The sequence below is a fragment of the Pungitius pungitius genome, chromosome 20, assembly GCF_949316345.1.
Source record: "Pungitius pungitius chromosome 20, fPunPun2.1, whole genome shotgun sequence".
Classification (NCBI taxonomy): domain Eukaryota; kingdom Metazoa; phylum Chordata; class Actinopteri; order Perciformes; family Gasterosteidae; genus Pungitius; species Pungitius pungitius.
In genome coordinates this window covers 4,504,864-4,521,574 of record NC_084919.1, presented here as the reverse complement: position 1 = coordinate 4,521,574, position 16,711 = coordinate 4,504,864, and the positions used below count along the sequence as shown (strand labels likewise).

Below are 16,711 nucleotides of genomic sequence, written 5' to 3'. Positions count from 1 at the left end.
CTCATATGTTAAATATTATTTTACATTATTTAAATAAGACGGAGCAAAATGTTACAGTGAATTTGTAGAAAGCCCATTGTTAAGTGTCAAATTACAGTAAATTAAAACTCATACTGGGTAGCAACCTTTGATTCTGGCCAAAATCCAGTGGTCGCAGCCTGGTAGAAACGGAGACGAGACAGAGTTGTGAGATCTCAAAATGTACAAAACAAGAATGGTAAATCTATCATTAGTTTTACATACCATTATCACACCTTATGCCAACCACTGTCTGGAAGGGCAACAGTGGTGCTACTCTGCAGACCGTGTGCAGAGCAGGGTAGATGCTGACATAGAGGTAGCCAGTGTTTCCACTACCATTATAACAGCAGAGTCCCCCGCCCCCCCCTGCTGAAATTATCCCCCGCCCCCTGAAAAAGTGTGGAATCCCCCAAAAAATGTCCACGCCTCGCGATTCCGCCACAACATGTGTGCGCATATGTCCATCACGACCAGTCAGCCGTACAGTTCGCTGGTCGAATCGTCAGCAGCGCAGCACAGCTGTATGGCTTTACACATCCTTTACATTGTTTATTCTATACACATGACATCCGTTGCAGTCTGTCCATCCCGGGAGAGGGATCCCTCCTCTGACGTTCTCCCTAAGGTTTCTTCCCTTTTTTCCCCATTGAAGGGTTTTTCATTTTTTGGGGAGTTTTTCCTGTAACGATGTGAGGGTTTCAGGACAGAGGATGTTGCATGTGTACAGACTGTAAAGCCCTCTCCAAATTTGTAATTTGCAATTTTTGGCTTTACAGAATAAAATGAATTGAATGGCTCTCAGGATTGTTTCCCACACAGGTCGCTCTGTGGAGAGCTAAAGACGTGCCATTAACCAATTTAATACAAGGAGTCTTCTCTCTCATTTTAAAAGCGATCCACAGAGGATAGCCTGGAGAGCTTCACTGTAGAGCCCCTCAGCCAGAGATCAAAGCGCCACCCTACCCCCACCCACACAACAACCGGATTAATGGGATGCTCTTAGGACGATTACAACACATACACACTCAGGTGTACACGCAGCGGCCTCCTCATCAAGTGGCTTCCTTTGTCTTTTTTTAAAGGATTAGCCCCACTACCAGCGGAAACCAACATAGGGGACGAGACGACATCCGTGTCTTTTAGTTCAGACCGGCTTAACCTTGACAAAGTCTTACTGTTTTGAGATGGGGTGGCGAATGAGGAGAAAGTGAAATATGGAACATCTATCAACTGTAATGCAGCGATATATTGTACTGCGGTATTTTGTAATGGTGTGTATTCAGAGTGTCAATGGCTCTGTTAAAGTGACAGGAGTTATCCCAGTAAATTATGACTGCAATCATGATCCCTGCCATCAGTAAAGCCTCACTCTAATATCACTAATGGCCAGTATGGTAATTGTAGCACATTAAATGTCTAAGGACCTACATGATGTCTGTGGAAAATTTATGACAATGTTTTTGGTTTATGGCATTTCCACACATTCCTGTCCAACTTTATTCATTTCCATAATTGTGTTCGACACACTGGCTTAATGCGATGCATTAGGCAACGGCACAAACAGCAACTGTGTATCTATTAAAACGCTTAACTGCTTGTTTCTTGATGTACCCGCTGTGAGCTCAGCATAACACATAAAAGCCGGATCAGGTGAATAATTTATGATTTTCATTCCTCTCTGTGAAAGAAAAACACACTCTGATCTGAAACTTAAAAAAAAATAATGATTCCATTGCTGCAGTATATATTCACAGGCCGGCCTAAATTGAGAGTCGGTAATATTTGAATGTGAAGTTGCGTAACCTGATAGCGTTAGACACGCTCTTCTGCTGGTGTTACGCGGCACAGGATGATATTTCAAAGTTCTTACACAGGACCATCTGGCATCCCAAAGCAGGCACTTGAGACATATCCATCCGAGAATAAAGAGAGTATAGTATGCATCAGCAAGAACCCCGCACATGCTTGCATGATTGAGCTGCTTACCTGCAAGCTGAAATGTGCCTTGTCAGACTGATGTTTTATTTGGGAGAATATGCGAACAGAGAGAGCTCAAATGTTGTTGATGTGACAAAAAGTCCATTCCACTTCAAGCTCAGGCTGGATATCAGCTTGCACAGTCCCGCTGTGAGACATCACCAAAAAACCAAAGGCAACTACAAAGAGACACAGAAATGACTATACACTAAATCTACATCTTGTGATACAAAATCCATATGGAAACAACAATTAACTATCCTTACAAAGATTAGGAAGAGGTGACTACAACTACAAAGAAAAACAAACTCACAACAAGCACAGAAATCTCTACAGTAATGATTGTGTACTTTCAATGTTAATTGATACACTCCTGCCATTTCATGAAGAGCCTATGAAAGCTGATTAATCGATATTTGGATGTCAGCAATGGATCTAATGACCATGATGTTGCTCATAAAAACAACCACACAGGGAAAATGTACTTATTCATTATTTTGCATTATCGTGTTTATTTGAGGGGGGTGTGGCTGTTATGTGGCATCTGCAGAGATTGTTATTTATTGATAATATTTTAAGAAATTAAGAAATTATTCGGGAGTTTATTTGCTACACTCAAAAAAGTGATTCAAGCCCTTCTTAGATGTGACAAGTTTAAATGGCGTTTGCTTTATGTGAATATATCAATTTAAGGGTAAACGCATATATAATCAAAAGCAGCAACATAAAATTGTTAAAGTTTCACTTATGAGATACTGAGGACTATCATGTGCATGTGCCACATTTTGCGCTTTTAGCGTCGTTCTGCCTTTTTTGCTGACTGAAACTGGCTGCAACCATTATCTCAGGATCGGGTGGTAATGCAGTGATTCTCAACTGGTGGGTCGCGACCCAATAGTAGGTCGCGGACACGTTTTTAATGCGTCGCAGGCCTTTGCCTGGGAAAATAAAAATTAAAAAAGAAAATTCATCATTCATTTTGTGACTTTTTGTATGAACTACGAACTACAGCCTTTCTTGCCCAGAACAATTCGCCACTTCCAGGACCTGTTTAGCGATGTGTGGCTCGCACACGTTGCTTACCTCGCTGATGTGTTTGAACAGTTAAACGGATTAAATCTGTATGCAGGCAAAGGAGAACAACATTTTTGAACAGCATAAATAAATCGATGCTTTAAAAAAAAAGATCTCTGTGTGAGAAAGTCATGTTTCCAAAAGCCGACTCGACATGTTCCCCAATGCCTGTCATGAGGGACCTGCAGCTGGACACGGCAGACAAGAATGTAATAGAGAAAACCATCACGCCGCATCTGAATAAACTTCTGGAGTGGTTTAATGACTACTTTCCCAAGAAACAGAGGGATGACGACTGGATACGTGACCCGTTTGGAATCGACATAGAAAGTGTTACATTGCCAAGCAATGAAGAGAGTCAGCTGATGGAGCTGTCATGTGACCATATGCTGAAAACGAAATTCATGGAGGTAAGCCTCTCCCAGTTCTGGTACAGCAGCGTGATCAGCGAGTATCCTTCCCTTGCCACTCGAGCAGTAAAGGTCCTGCTACCCTTCAGCACTACCTAGCTCTGTGAGTGTGGCTTCTTAGCTCTGGTTCAGGTGAAAACTAAACACAGGAATAGACTGGACATTGAGCATGACCTCAGACTGGCCTTGTCAACTATAACTCCAACTATAACTATAACTGGGGATGTTTTTTGCTCTTGGTGAGAGCAAAAAACATCCCGCTTCCTATAGCTTCCAATGAGGGTCTGGATGCTGGTTGAAGGTCTTTTTGACCATTCTGCTTTACAAAACATCTCCAGTTCAGTCAGGTTTGATGGTTTCCGAGCATGGACAGCCCGCTTTAAAACAGACCACAGATTTTCAATGATATTCAGGTCTGGGGACTGAGATGGCCATTCCAGAACGTTGTACTTGTTCCTCTGCATGAATGCTTTGCCAGAATTTGAGCGGTGTTTAGGGTAATTGTCTTGTTGAAGTATCCAGCCCCGGCGCAACTTCAACTTTGTCACTGATTCTTGGACATTGATCGCAAGAATCTGCTGATGCTGACTGGAATCCATGCGACCTTCAACTTAAACAAGGTTGCCAGTAGCTGCACTGGCCACACAGCCCCACAGCATGATGGAACCACCACCAAATTCTACTGTCGGTAGAATTTGTGTTTGTCTTGGAATGCTGTGTTCTTCTTCCGCCATACATACCGCCCCTTGTTGTGTCCAAATAACTCAATTGTAGTTTCATCAGTCCACAGCACCTTATTCCAAAATGAAGCTGGCTTGTCAAATGTGCTTTGGCATACCTCAAGCGACTCTTTTTGTGGCATGGGCGCAGAAAAGGGTTCTGCCGCATTACCCTCCCATACAGCATCTCCTTGTTCAAAGTGCGCTGAATACGTTGCTGTACATACTGTTGAACGATACACAGTGACACCATCTGCAGCAAGATCATGTTGTAGGTTTTTGGAGCTGGTCTGTGGGTTGAGTTTGACTGTTCTCACCATCCTTCGCCTCTGCTTATCTGAGATTTTTCTTGGCCTGCCACTACGGGCATTAACTAGAACTGTGCCTGTGGTTTTCAATCTCCTCACTATGTTCCTCACAGTGGAAACTGACATGAAACTGAAACTGAAATCTCGGAGCTAGCTTTTTGTATCCTTCCCCAAAACATGATGTTGAACAATCTTTGTTTTCAGGTCATTTGACAGTTGTTTTTACGGCTCCCATGTTGCCAGTCTTCAGAGAAGATGTAAAGAGGGGAACCTCTTGCAACTGGCCACCTTAAATACCCTTTCTCATGATTGGCTTCACCTGTGTATGTAGGTCAAGGATCAACGAGCTTACCAAACAAATGTCTTCCAATAATTAGTGCTAAAGGTATTCAAATCAATAAAACAAGAAGTGTGCCCAAATTGATGCACCTTTATCATGGAAGTAGACATTGATTATATAATTCGAGGGGTCACCATCTGTAAATGTTGTCTTTCTGTTCCGAAGGTGTTTTAAACCTTCCGTCTAGTTTTTTGTTTCGTGTGGTGTTATTTAAGGACACCGAGGAAGACATGTCAAAAATTATTAAAATTATTACTTTACATTACTTTTCATCCTACGTTGTTTTTCTTCCAAATTCAGTAACAGGATTTTAGATTAACCAAGGCACAATTGGGAAACGATGTTCATATTGTTTTCATCAAGGACACATCTTTGGATGGTAAATGTATTGTCTAAAACCCAAACCCACCCTCGTAAACATCTCCATATGAAATCTGCATAAAGACTGTTCCCTCTGACGTACTTTTATAGGCTCTCACAGTGAGCGGATCATCTCAGCACGTCCGCCCTTCCCATTCAGCCCCCCGCCCGCCCCTCTTCCTCCACCTTCTTCGGGAAAACGCCCCAGCTCTCCCCGTACACCCTACTCCTCCTCTACAGCAGCTCCACAGCAGTAACGCACCGGAGTCTGCGCCTCTCCAACGCCGCACTGATCCACGGAGCTGCTAAAGAAGGGCGCTTATGGCGTAATTGCGCTCCTGTTTACCTTAACGCTGTAAATTTTATGGAGAAAGAAGAAGGCGAAGTTGGAAAAAAAGGGGGCAATGTACTAGTCGAGAGTCGGGACGCGTGTTTTCCTTGCACCGGAACATCCAATTTCTGATCATTTATTCCCTCCCACCCGCACGCACCCGCCTCCACTTTGTCCCGTTTAACCTGAAGCCACTTGGCCCCGTGCCGAGGGACATATAGAGAGGCTCTCTGACCTCCGTTGCATCCCACCTGGTCCTCATCCTGAGCATCTGGCTGGAAGGGTAGTCGTCGTGTTCCGAGGATGCCGAACAGGTAATTTAATTTTTTTTTTTTGGTTCCAGCATTTGCACACATAAAACGCCCTCTGCAAGCAGAAGTCATTCCTCTCATATCCACAACGCGCCCCCGTAGTAACCATTCTGACTTTAAAGTGACCTTAGTGCAGTGGTTTGACCGTGAAGTCAGTATAACATTCCTGCAGAGACGCAGCTTTTTTATTTCTGCACTTTCCTTGTTGCCAATTCTCTTAAAGTGATGAAATACTGCAACAAACTGAAGATGTCCCCTGCAGAATATCTCTAGGACAAACACATTTTAAAAAAAAGATTTTAATAAACTCATTTTCTTAATGTTTGTGCATAAATGCATTTAGAATAGTTTCCCTGCTGTGAAACTTCTAGTTTATTTTTCATGTGCATGTCCTGTTTTAACTGTCTTTAAGGACACAGTTACTCCCACATTGTTCACAAAGGGTAGCAGAGTTCAAAGAGTGGTCCAGTCAACACATTCAAGCCTTCAATGCCTCTCGCTCCGTATGCTTGTCCGTGCACCATCAGTCTCGTCTGTTATTCTGTCATTCTGTGCAGCTGCTTGTCACCATTAGTCTGCATTACATTTCTAATGGGCCCTTTGATATTGTTTAAGCGCTTAAAGCTATGTCGCCTTGAGAATCAGGAACGAAGAGACGGAGGGGCAAAAGTGCAGCGTGGTGAGCCATTAAATGTGTTGGGTTTGGTTTGATAATGGCAGCATAAAGCTGCTGCTTATACAAACCTCACCAGATAGTCTGCTGTCTCAGTTCTGCCAATAGTGCCACGTTTCAGGCCTCAGCGTGCACCGCTAAACCCGGGGCTCCACACCAGTTGACAGCTGTGAGACTGCGCTCGATAAAAAGGAATCAATGAATGCTTGGATTCAGGAAGTATAGCAGCAATTTATGTCTATCCCTTTTTGCGAAAAAGGACGTCTTCGGAAGTTTGGACAGACACTGTCTGTGAAGTGCATGTCTGTCCAGACTCACAAATTCTTGTGGTCAGGGAAAGATGACTTTTGGATCTTGGAAGCAAATGCGGAAAAAATGCAACATTGTGGCCAGCAGTTTTCTTTGAATGACCACAATCTTTCACCAACCTTTTATCAAATTGTTCCCAATTTACTGAATCAAATGACACCTTTTAGAGGTAGCAGTTACAATGTTATTTTTCAGGGAATTGAAAAGAACCATTTGAACCAGTAGATTACGGCCATCATCAGTGCACGTGTTGGCCAGAGGAAGTGGAAGAAAAATGTTGTTTTCATTTTTAGAATTTAAAGTGTTTAGTATCCTCAGCTATTCAGCTAGAAGTGCAAATGAGCTGCTCAACAGGATAAAGCTCAACTGAAATAGGCTCAACTGGCCAAAGGACAGTAATACTAAAGGATATCAAAATAATCACTTTTATATAGTCCAAAATGTGTTATTCAACGAGTCATTCAGATGTGGACCCCCCTTGTGTCACATGCTGTGCAACGTATTTGGCTCGCAGGCAAGACATCAGAGCTGTCTGATGTTTTTATGGGTTCTTTCAAAAGACAAAGTGCTTGAGATAGAGGGTGAATACAGGCAAAGTACGACCAACTGTATGAGAAAAAAATGATTTTTTTTAAAAACCATTTGACCCTTTAAATGTCTTCTAAAAGAAACCTGATTAACATGACAATTTTGAAATGGATATGTCCCTCTTTAAATTTGTAAATAAATATATTTATGTATTTTTAAATAAATAAATATGTGTCGCACATAAAACAGATTATATTACTCTCCTACTCAGTTTTCTCCAACCAGTTAACTAACTATATATACGTATATATGTAATGATATATATAACTAATTCACTCTATATATACCCATGTCGAATAGCTGCCAACAATAATTAAAATGTTAGATCCCCAGCTTTATAAATATATTCGATGCATGGTTAGAAAACAATTTTTGGAAATGTAAATTTAAAAAAAATCTATGGTCAAAGTTGTCACGGTTATTCCCCTTAGTAATCTTTTATCCCCTCCTATAGGCATCTTCCTCATCACCTCGCCGTGGTACCACGCGTCACAGCCCTTGAGCATGAATCTCATCAACCGGGATAACGGTAGATGCGTTCCTGGAGGTCTTATTCCAGCCATCAAAGGTCATGATGCCACGTGGTTAGCGGCAGTCAGGACAGCATATTGTCCTATTCATCTTAATGACTCCTGTGGGAAGGGCTGCGGGCGGACATTGAGGAAAGGCCTGAAAACACACTCCAGTTACTTTGTGCGCTAACAAATGGGGTGTGGATGAAACGAGCAAGTCCTGCGAGGGAGGATGCCAGCACCAGTTAGACTGTGAAAATTAAAGAGTTGGTCCATCAGTCAATTTTTTTACGGCAGCCTTCAATCTACCTGCTCCCTCACGCTCCAAGCCAGTTATTACATTTCACTCACGTTTGCCGTTTTACAGGAGGGCTAATTGAATGTCGAAAAGAGACCCACATACCGTGCCTACATGACCTTGGTTTAAGGGCCTGCTGTTTCATCCCTCCGGATACACAATAATCAACATGCGGTGCCCAATTTGCTAAGAGGTGTTTGGGTATCAAACACATTTTCATACCAAGGCATAATCCAAGGGCGCAAGTTTTTTGGCTTAGCTCCAAATTTTGGATTTGCGCGGACATCGACCTGATTTGCACCCTCTGATTTTGACATTTGATTTGGCATATTTTCATGCTTAACATGTGATCATGGAGGCAGAAAAGAGGAAGGGGGCTCTGATGGGATTGTATTCTGAGAATAGATAGCTAAAAAAACATCTATATTATAAATCTGATCCTTATATAATGAAGTTTTTGAGAAGGCTGAAAATTCAATAAGGGAACATTTCAGAAGGAATACTTTGTACTTCGTTGATCTCATTGATCTTTATCATGCGTTGAATATATTATGTACAATATGACAAACTATTAAGGAAGCCAATTTCTTAGGAACAGAACAATATAAATATAATGAAAATGACCATACCAAGTGTCACACTCACCTTTTGAGCCATTTTTAAGTCACCGGGTGCACCAAGATGTAAAGTTGAGTTGTATTGCTGAGAGAGAATGTTAAAGTGCAAAAATCTCTCCCTCTGCAGCACTTGCATTTGAATGCCTCAGATTGAAGTTGTGTTGGGTTTTCTTTTTGGATGGATCCATATTTACTACCACTGCTGTGTAATTGACATCTGAACACATAAATAATGACTGGCTCTCATCCTCTTCTCCGGCTCACTCCGTGCCCCCCATCACAGCAGCCCTGCAAAGAGCAATAAGTCTGAAACATGAAAAAAACAAAGTGGCGTTCCAGGTAGATGAGGGGTCTGGCAATAAAACACCATCTCCCATCGAGCCGTGAAGATTGTTAATGGCCAGTGCTGCTCAGTGGATTGAGGGTAGTAGGGAGAGGGTGAGGGGATTAACTTCTATAGTGGGCCACTCATGCCTATAATGTAAGCACTCAGGGTATCACAAGATGCTCGTGTTTATTTTGCATTCTTATATTAGCTTTAGGCGGACTGACTTGAGGGAGTGTCATAATAGATTGAAACCATTATTAAAAGCCAAGGTTTAAGAGCAATGTATCTTTAATTCCCTGTTTTTTTTACTAGGAATACATAACATGAAAGATCAGATTTGATTGGTTTGACCATGATTTGTCAGAAGGTAATGTTATATTGAGTTTAATGGTATTTGCTTTTTCCATTGCTAGCTGCAAAAAAACATCAAATATGAACTGTAAGTATAGAAAACCTCCATGAAAATCAAATTAGTGTCAATAAAAGCCATAACGATACTCCATAACACAAATCAAACTAATTATAAAATGCACAAATAAGAGAAACATTGTGCCAAATTGCAACTTCATAAAAATGTGGAGAGCAGCCGCAATGTAAATATGCTTGTAGCAACTGGTGTCTTTCAGTTAAAGTACTGCAGAGGTTTTTAAAGTTATGCAGTTTACTAGCACACTGCTTAAAATAGCTGTGCTTGTTTTCAAAGCGCAATGTCCACAATCTAATAAGTGGACCAAAATGAAGGATGAGCTCAGGGTAGTACACAAGATTTACACAAGGGTTTTTTCATATTTGGGGGAGTTTTTCCTGTGCCGATGTGAGGGTTTCGGGACAGAGGCATGTGTACAGACTGTGAAGCCCTCTGAGACAAATTTGTAATTTGCGATTTTGAGCTATAAAAAATAAAATAAATTTAATTTAATTGATTTGATTTGATTTGAAGATAGTGGTGTTTGGCTTTTAGCGACTTCAATGAAAACCAAGTGCTTTTTTGAGGGAGGTATTCCTCAAAAAGAATCTTCAGATATGCCACTTGGTTGGTATGAATCTTGGGTGCACATATCAGATCAACATCGTCTTCAAGTGCAGTTTTGATTCTGTTCCGAGTAATTACAGGAGAGATGCAAGAGGCACCAGTGTTGAGCAGCATGCCCACCCAAATTTTCCCCATTCGGTTTAGCCTCACATGGTTTGTTGTTAGCATCACTGCCTTTGAATGGAAAGTTTGAAATGATCCTGTTTAGCTGGCAATAGGTGAACTTTTTCTGAACTTCCACCTAGTGCTTAATGTACAGAGTATGATCAACTGAAACAATTCCTTCAAACAGGTCATGACCCAAACAGGGAGGGAGGCCAGGTTGGCAAACATGATAATACTTCAGCTGATTGAAAACTGAGTCAAACACCAATAATTTCCTGATTTAATGATGCCTGGGTCACAAAGGTGTTTCTATGAGGCAATACCTGCAAACATATTGTCTTTTACTAAAGTTCTCAGTAAAACCTCCAATGCAATGGGACCCTAGATTGTCTACAGTTACATTGACAATGTTCCCATCAGGGCCAGTTTCTTCCATTTCTTTTAAGTCACTAATTAGATTGAAAAATATATTTTCGTCGCCAAAGAATTTGAAGTCCTCTTCCGTACATAAAAGGACTATCTGCATTGGATCAATGGAAGACCCGCTGTGTGCTGCAATCTCAGCCAGGGTCATATAAACAGTTAAGATCTTGTGTTTTTTTCTGCCAGATCCAAGGGGGTTGGCAACCTCAAATGAATCTTGATACAAGATTATTTATATCAAGGGTGGGGATTCCTGTCACAATGTATAGTTTGCAATGTTTTTACCATCTCTTAGGTCTTCCAACACTCCAGGAGTGGAAGCTGTGTCAGATTTTGGCTAAATGTTTCTGTACCATTAGCATCAATACCCAGGTACATTGGGGTTGGCTCCACATAGTTGAATTTACTCTTGAGGAGAGTTTTTCGCATTTGGTCACTTCGAAGTACAGCCTCATTGCACATTTTCAGGAGAGTTTATCAATGAGATCTTTTATATCATTCTGAGGCACATTTAGAATTGTTAAGTCTAAATGCAATGGGCTTTGTTGTAACTGTGTACCTCCTGGAAGTCTACAATTAATTTCTAAATAACACTGGCTGGTAGAAGCACTGTTTTAGCATTGACTGTGCCGATGGAATTGATACATTCAATATTTACACACTGTTTCTCACATTTTTAATTACTGTGACTTTTTGGTTACTGTGTTTTTATACAGTATACAAATTGTTAATGTGATTTTATACAGTAAATTAAAGACTTTGAATACACAGTAAATTACTGTGAAATAGTTTTAATTTGGTGTCAAAAAGAAAATGATAACTTGTGTGTAACATTTACTCTGATAAGAGAAACATGACGTTTGAGGCAAAGCAAATTGTATTGAGTAAAAATGTTCTGGCAGAAGGAAGACAATATAAAACAGGAAATTAGATTTCTACTGCCTATCTCTGAACCCATCGGCTCATCAGCTGGCGGCAATTTATCATCCGAAGGCAAGGCATTTCTTTCCAATGTAGCCAGCAAATATTCAGGTTGTCTGCAGGTCAATTGTTTACTGTCATATTAATTTCAATTCATTTTATTTTGTATAACCCAAAATGGCAAATTACAAATTTTCCTCAGAGGGCTTTACAGTTTGTACACATGCAACATCCTCTGTCCCAAAACCCTCACATCGGCACAGGAAAAACTCCCCAAAAAATGAAAAACCCTTCAATGGGGAAAAAAGGGAAGAAACCTTAGTGAGAACGTCAGAGGAGGGATCCCTCTATCCGGATGGACAGACTGCAATGGATGTCATGTGTAAAGAATGAACATGTAAAAGATGTATAATACATTTAATTTCTCTAACAGAAATTACACAAATAATTGCAAGTAGCAGGCCAAGTGTACGGTAGGACCACTGCAGGGGCCACCACCATCAAATAGATAGAACCACCATCCACAGAGGCTATTGTGGTGAGGCAAAGCACAAATATGTTGGTTTATGATGATAGTAATATGAATCAAAATAATGATGATGATGATAGCAGCAGGTGTCAACAGGGCCATGCCAGGAGTCAGGACCAGGGTCCAGACGGAACTATGATCTACGGAGACCTGCTAGGCAAGAAAGCATAAAAATCTCCCGGAAAGAAGCTGATTTAGTGATGTGCATTAATACAACGTGGATTATTGTAGAAGGGGTGAGTGAAAGTGAGAGTTGGGCCCTGTGTGTCCTAAGAAGTCCCCCGCCAGTCTAGGCATATAGCAGCTGAACTCTCAAATGAGCCAACAAATCTGCCCCCCGGACTGAAAGTGGAAGCTGGTTCCACAAAAGAGGAGCTTGATAACAGGTAGGATGTGAGTTAAAGAATTCAGTTAAGACACTAGGAACAACAAGTAACCCAGCATCTATGAAGCGCAGCTGCCTTGTAGGACAATACGGTGTTACAAGCTCTTTAAGATAAGACGGTGCCTCAAATAGTACCTTAAATGCTATTCTTGATTTAACAGGAAGCCACTGCAGAGAAGTTAATACAGGAGTTATATGATCCCATTTCTTAGTTCTTGTTAATACACGTGCTGCAGCATTCTGAATCAACTGGAGAGGTTTAAGCGATTTACAAGAGTAGCCTGATAACAAAGAATTACAGTAATCTAGTACCAAATGCATGAACTAGTTTTTCTGCATCACTTTTTGACAGGAAGTTCCTGATTTTCGATATATTACGCAGATGAAAAAAAGACAGTCCTTGAAGTCTTCTTTATATGAGAGTTAAAGGACATATCCTGGTCAAAGAGACCTAGACTCTTAGTAGAGCAATTCCATCCAGAGAAACTGTATCACGTGACAGCTGACTTTGAAGGCGCTCTGGGCGTGACGTGATAACTTTCGTTCTTTCCAAAGTTATCAGTTATTGAGTTTAGAAACTTGAATTGTGATTATTGAGTTGGAGTTTAGAGACGGCACGTATGGTTATTTGCTTTAAACAGACCTTCATATGAATTCAGTTAAATGAACAGAAAAGGCTAAGATGTCGACAATCAGAATCGACTGGCTTTAAGATTGCATTCCTCTTGTGTTCTCTTTTTCCCTCCATGCTTTCAACCAAAGCCCGTTTAAACATGACTGACCAGTCAAATGTAAACCACAGTGATTCCAGTATCCTGTTGCCTACAGATTCTGCATCATGCAGCTATCGGTTCTCTAGATTATTCTTTTGGCGGCTGAATAGTTGGTCGGAGGTCCTGTCAAGCATCAGCAGATACATTTTGGTCAAAGTGCACCTGTGTGTGGAGAGACGCTGATGAGCAGTAGTCTGAACCCCCCTTAGAGGGTTAAAAAGCCCAGCAGCCTCCTTCCTGCCAAGCTGTGAGTTATGTCACTCTTTTATCTGATGGAGCACATACTCCCCAGCCCAGCCTTGTTGTCAAGTATTCTTTTCAATTACACAATCGATTGCTGTTGCCTGGTGTTAATGATGAGTCATGTAACTTGTGATGACTTTATTACTGTGCTCTCTTGCATCGGCCTACCACCCATAATTAAGACTCAAGTAGATGTAGTGGAGCCAAAACTAAATATAAAAAATAAGACCCGGCAAATAGACTACAGAAGAAGAAATGTCTTTTATTGGTTGCGGCGTGAGGAGATGACTGTTTTTCCTTAAAACTCATGTTGAGGTAAAATACTGCTCACAGAGTGGTGGGATAATAATTTTCTGTAAAGTATCACCCAGCGCCAGCCCTTTATTTATTAATATTTTTTTTAGGGAGTATCTTGCGAACGGTCAGCGTAAGATGTAACGCAGAAGGCACCGGTCAGACCGAAGGGTTTTCAACCCTCATTAATAAAGCAATGTGACACAGCAGGATGACACAATGGTGTGTAGTAAAAAGGCAACTGTGAGCTGTTTCATGGGTGAGGGGGGGTGTAAGAGGAAAGCAACAAAGTCGTGAAAAAAGGTGATCCTTTTTTACTTTTAGCAGCTTGATGTAAGAGTTTCAGTGAATCTCTTTAGATTAATTCCCACAGGGGAAAATAAAGAGGAAAGGATGGAGCCGTTTCTGATGTCAGTTGTCTCAGGCGCAACCCAAGAGACTTTCATTTTTCGCCTTACTGAATTATTCATGGATTAGGATGAAGATAAACGCCGTCATTAGAATTGTCCGGCAATTGTGAGCATGTGTTATCTTTTGATGTACATAGTTGATCATGCGTTTTAAGGATTGTTTTATCATGGGTTGGATTAGGAAGATGGAATAGCTTTGTCATGCGTTTCATGTGTTTTGGTTTTATGTAAAGTAGATGTAACAGATGTCTGTTCAATGAATGGTATAGATTTGGATTCAAAAGTTTGGGGTCCTCGAACCCCTCCAACAGTATGTTATGAAATCAAATGACCATATGCATTCACAAATTTTAGCTTTACCTGGCTTTTTGTCTTATTTACGCGTGGTCAGTTAGTAGTTAGCTGTAGAAATTTGCAGTGATGCACATGATGTACAGAAAAAAAATATTCATAACTTGCTTTTGCTCCTGGATTTATTTCCAAGCTTGGAAAAAAAAAACTCTTCTTTCTGAACTTTTTTGTCTAGAACCTCCGTATTTAGAGTTTTACTGCCGATTTTGAAGTCTGAGGCCAAATTCACACAGCCATTTTCAAAGGTATATTTCTGCCCTTTCTAGAAAAAAAACGTATGTGGTGAAAGGAAATTACAATATTATGTAATCCTTTTAGAATTTAGAACAAATAAACAGGTTTGACATATTTCTGTGCCCCCCTCAGGACATCTTCCTCCTTACAATACAAAAGGAGTTTGATCTTTTTTTGTAACAGGATAGAAGGAGGTGAGAATGTGAAGGTACAGAACATCCGCTGGGACGTAACCTAGATATATTATCTGCACAGATCTGCTAGCATGCCTTCCATATATCTGATTCAATACTGTTGATCTGTTGACCTTGGAGGAGGGGGGCAAAGGCAGATGGGATATATATATATTATCCTACAAAAAGAAATCCGCTGTGAGCTCTGAGCCAGTTTGTTTCCAGGTTGTGTTTGCTCATTGTCTGCCCAGACGAAAGCTACCTTCTGGGCAAGCTGCATCTCTGGTGCCGTGCAGGGGGAAGCTCTTCACGTTCGTCAGTGCTATTCTGTACAGGCTCTCTCTGTTTACCCCCTTTTTTGAACACAGTGCAGCGAACAGCCTTCTTCCACTTTGCTCCCTCGGCACACACCATTTTTTCTATGAAAGGGTTATAGTTGCGAGATAAAAAAAAGTTTGCAGACCGGAACGTCTTGGTAGCTTGTCGTCTTGTCAATCAGAATTTCTACCCCGCCGCAAAGTACCTGTCACGGTTTGGTTCTGCTTCCTGTTTTATTTTGTAGTTTCATGTCTCTTGTGTCCCTGGGTTAGCTTCACTTCCTTCCTTGTTCTGTGATTGCCTGATTGTTTCCACCTGTGTCCAATCACCTGCACCTCCCTAGTGTATTCAAGCCCTGTGTGCCTGTTGTCCCCTGATGCGTCATTGCTAATGTCAAGTCTACCTGTTGTTGGAGCACGTCTTTTCTTTGGAATAAAGAGCAGCCACCATCCTGACAGAACCCTGAGCTTTATGGTTTATTTTTCCAAATGAGACCATCATTACCTAAACATTTAACTGTAGAAGACTTTAATCTAGCAATGGAGACAATAAACTATATCTACTGAGAGAATAAATCAAGCGAGAAGTAGTCATTTAACCAATTGAGTCAACCCGTGATGAACATTAGATAGAACGTACTTCAGTTTAGTGAAGTTTAAATGTAAATGCAAATATTGAGAAGTAATGTGTATGACTGGATCAGCCACAGTTGGACTGAAATTATAATCAGTTGAGTTTGTTTTGCTGTCGTCAAACGCAGCTGATTTTTTTTTTTCTTCATATTCTTTGTTAACCATGACATGAGAGAAAAAATGATACTTTGATGGGTAAAGCCCTAAAAATGTCACAAACTTAACACAGTGTTGTTGTAGAGATATCTGATTCCATCCAAAAGAATTGACTGGAACTACTTGCCATAATTATAGGAAATTATATAAGAATAAATTATATTCTGAATTTGGGGGAAGTCAGGCGACTGTCTGTATCCTAAATAGAAATGAGTGGGAGGTTTTGCCAAGAGAAGGTTGCGTTCTTCAGTACAAGGGCGTAACCATGGTTAAGACATTGGGGGGGTCCAAATAATCCCATAATTTTTTATGCGGGTATTGGGCTGGTGAGGGAAGGTGTGTTTTAACAGTGATCCAGTGTGTTCTCTCTGGTTGGGCATTTAATAAACTGTTTGTATTTAGGAAGTTTTCCTTTGTTAAAGTCCTCAAGGACAATAACCAAAGAGTCTGGGGTGGTCCGCTTCACACGCCGTATTTGGTTGTCGAGTGTCTGCTGTGCCTCCTGCACGTAAATACCAACCGGCATGAATGAAGCGAACTCACAAGGGCGTAAAA

General features: G+C 41.0%; 1 protein-coding gene across 2 annotated transcripts in view; it reads left to right on the top strand.

The window, feature by feature from the left end:
- Nucleotides 1-5,395: 5,395 nt before the first annotated feature.
- LOC119195341 (heparan sulfate glucosamine 3-O-sulfotransferase 5) overlaps nucleotides 5,396-16,711 on the top strand; it is a 38,353-nt gene continuing 27,037 nt past the window's right edge. For both annotated transcript variants that reach the window (XM_037450183.2, XM_037450181.2), the window contains exon 1: nucleotides 5,396-5,854. The gene's annotated coding sequence lies outside the window, so the exon portion shown is untranslated. The remainder of the gene's footprint in view (nucleotides 5,855-16,711) is intronic.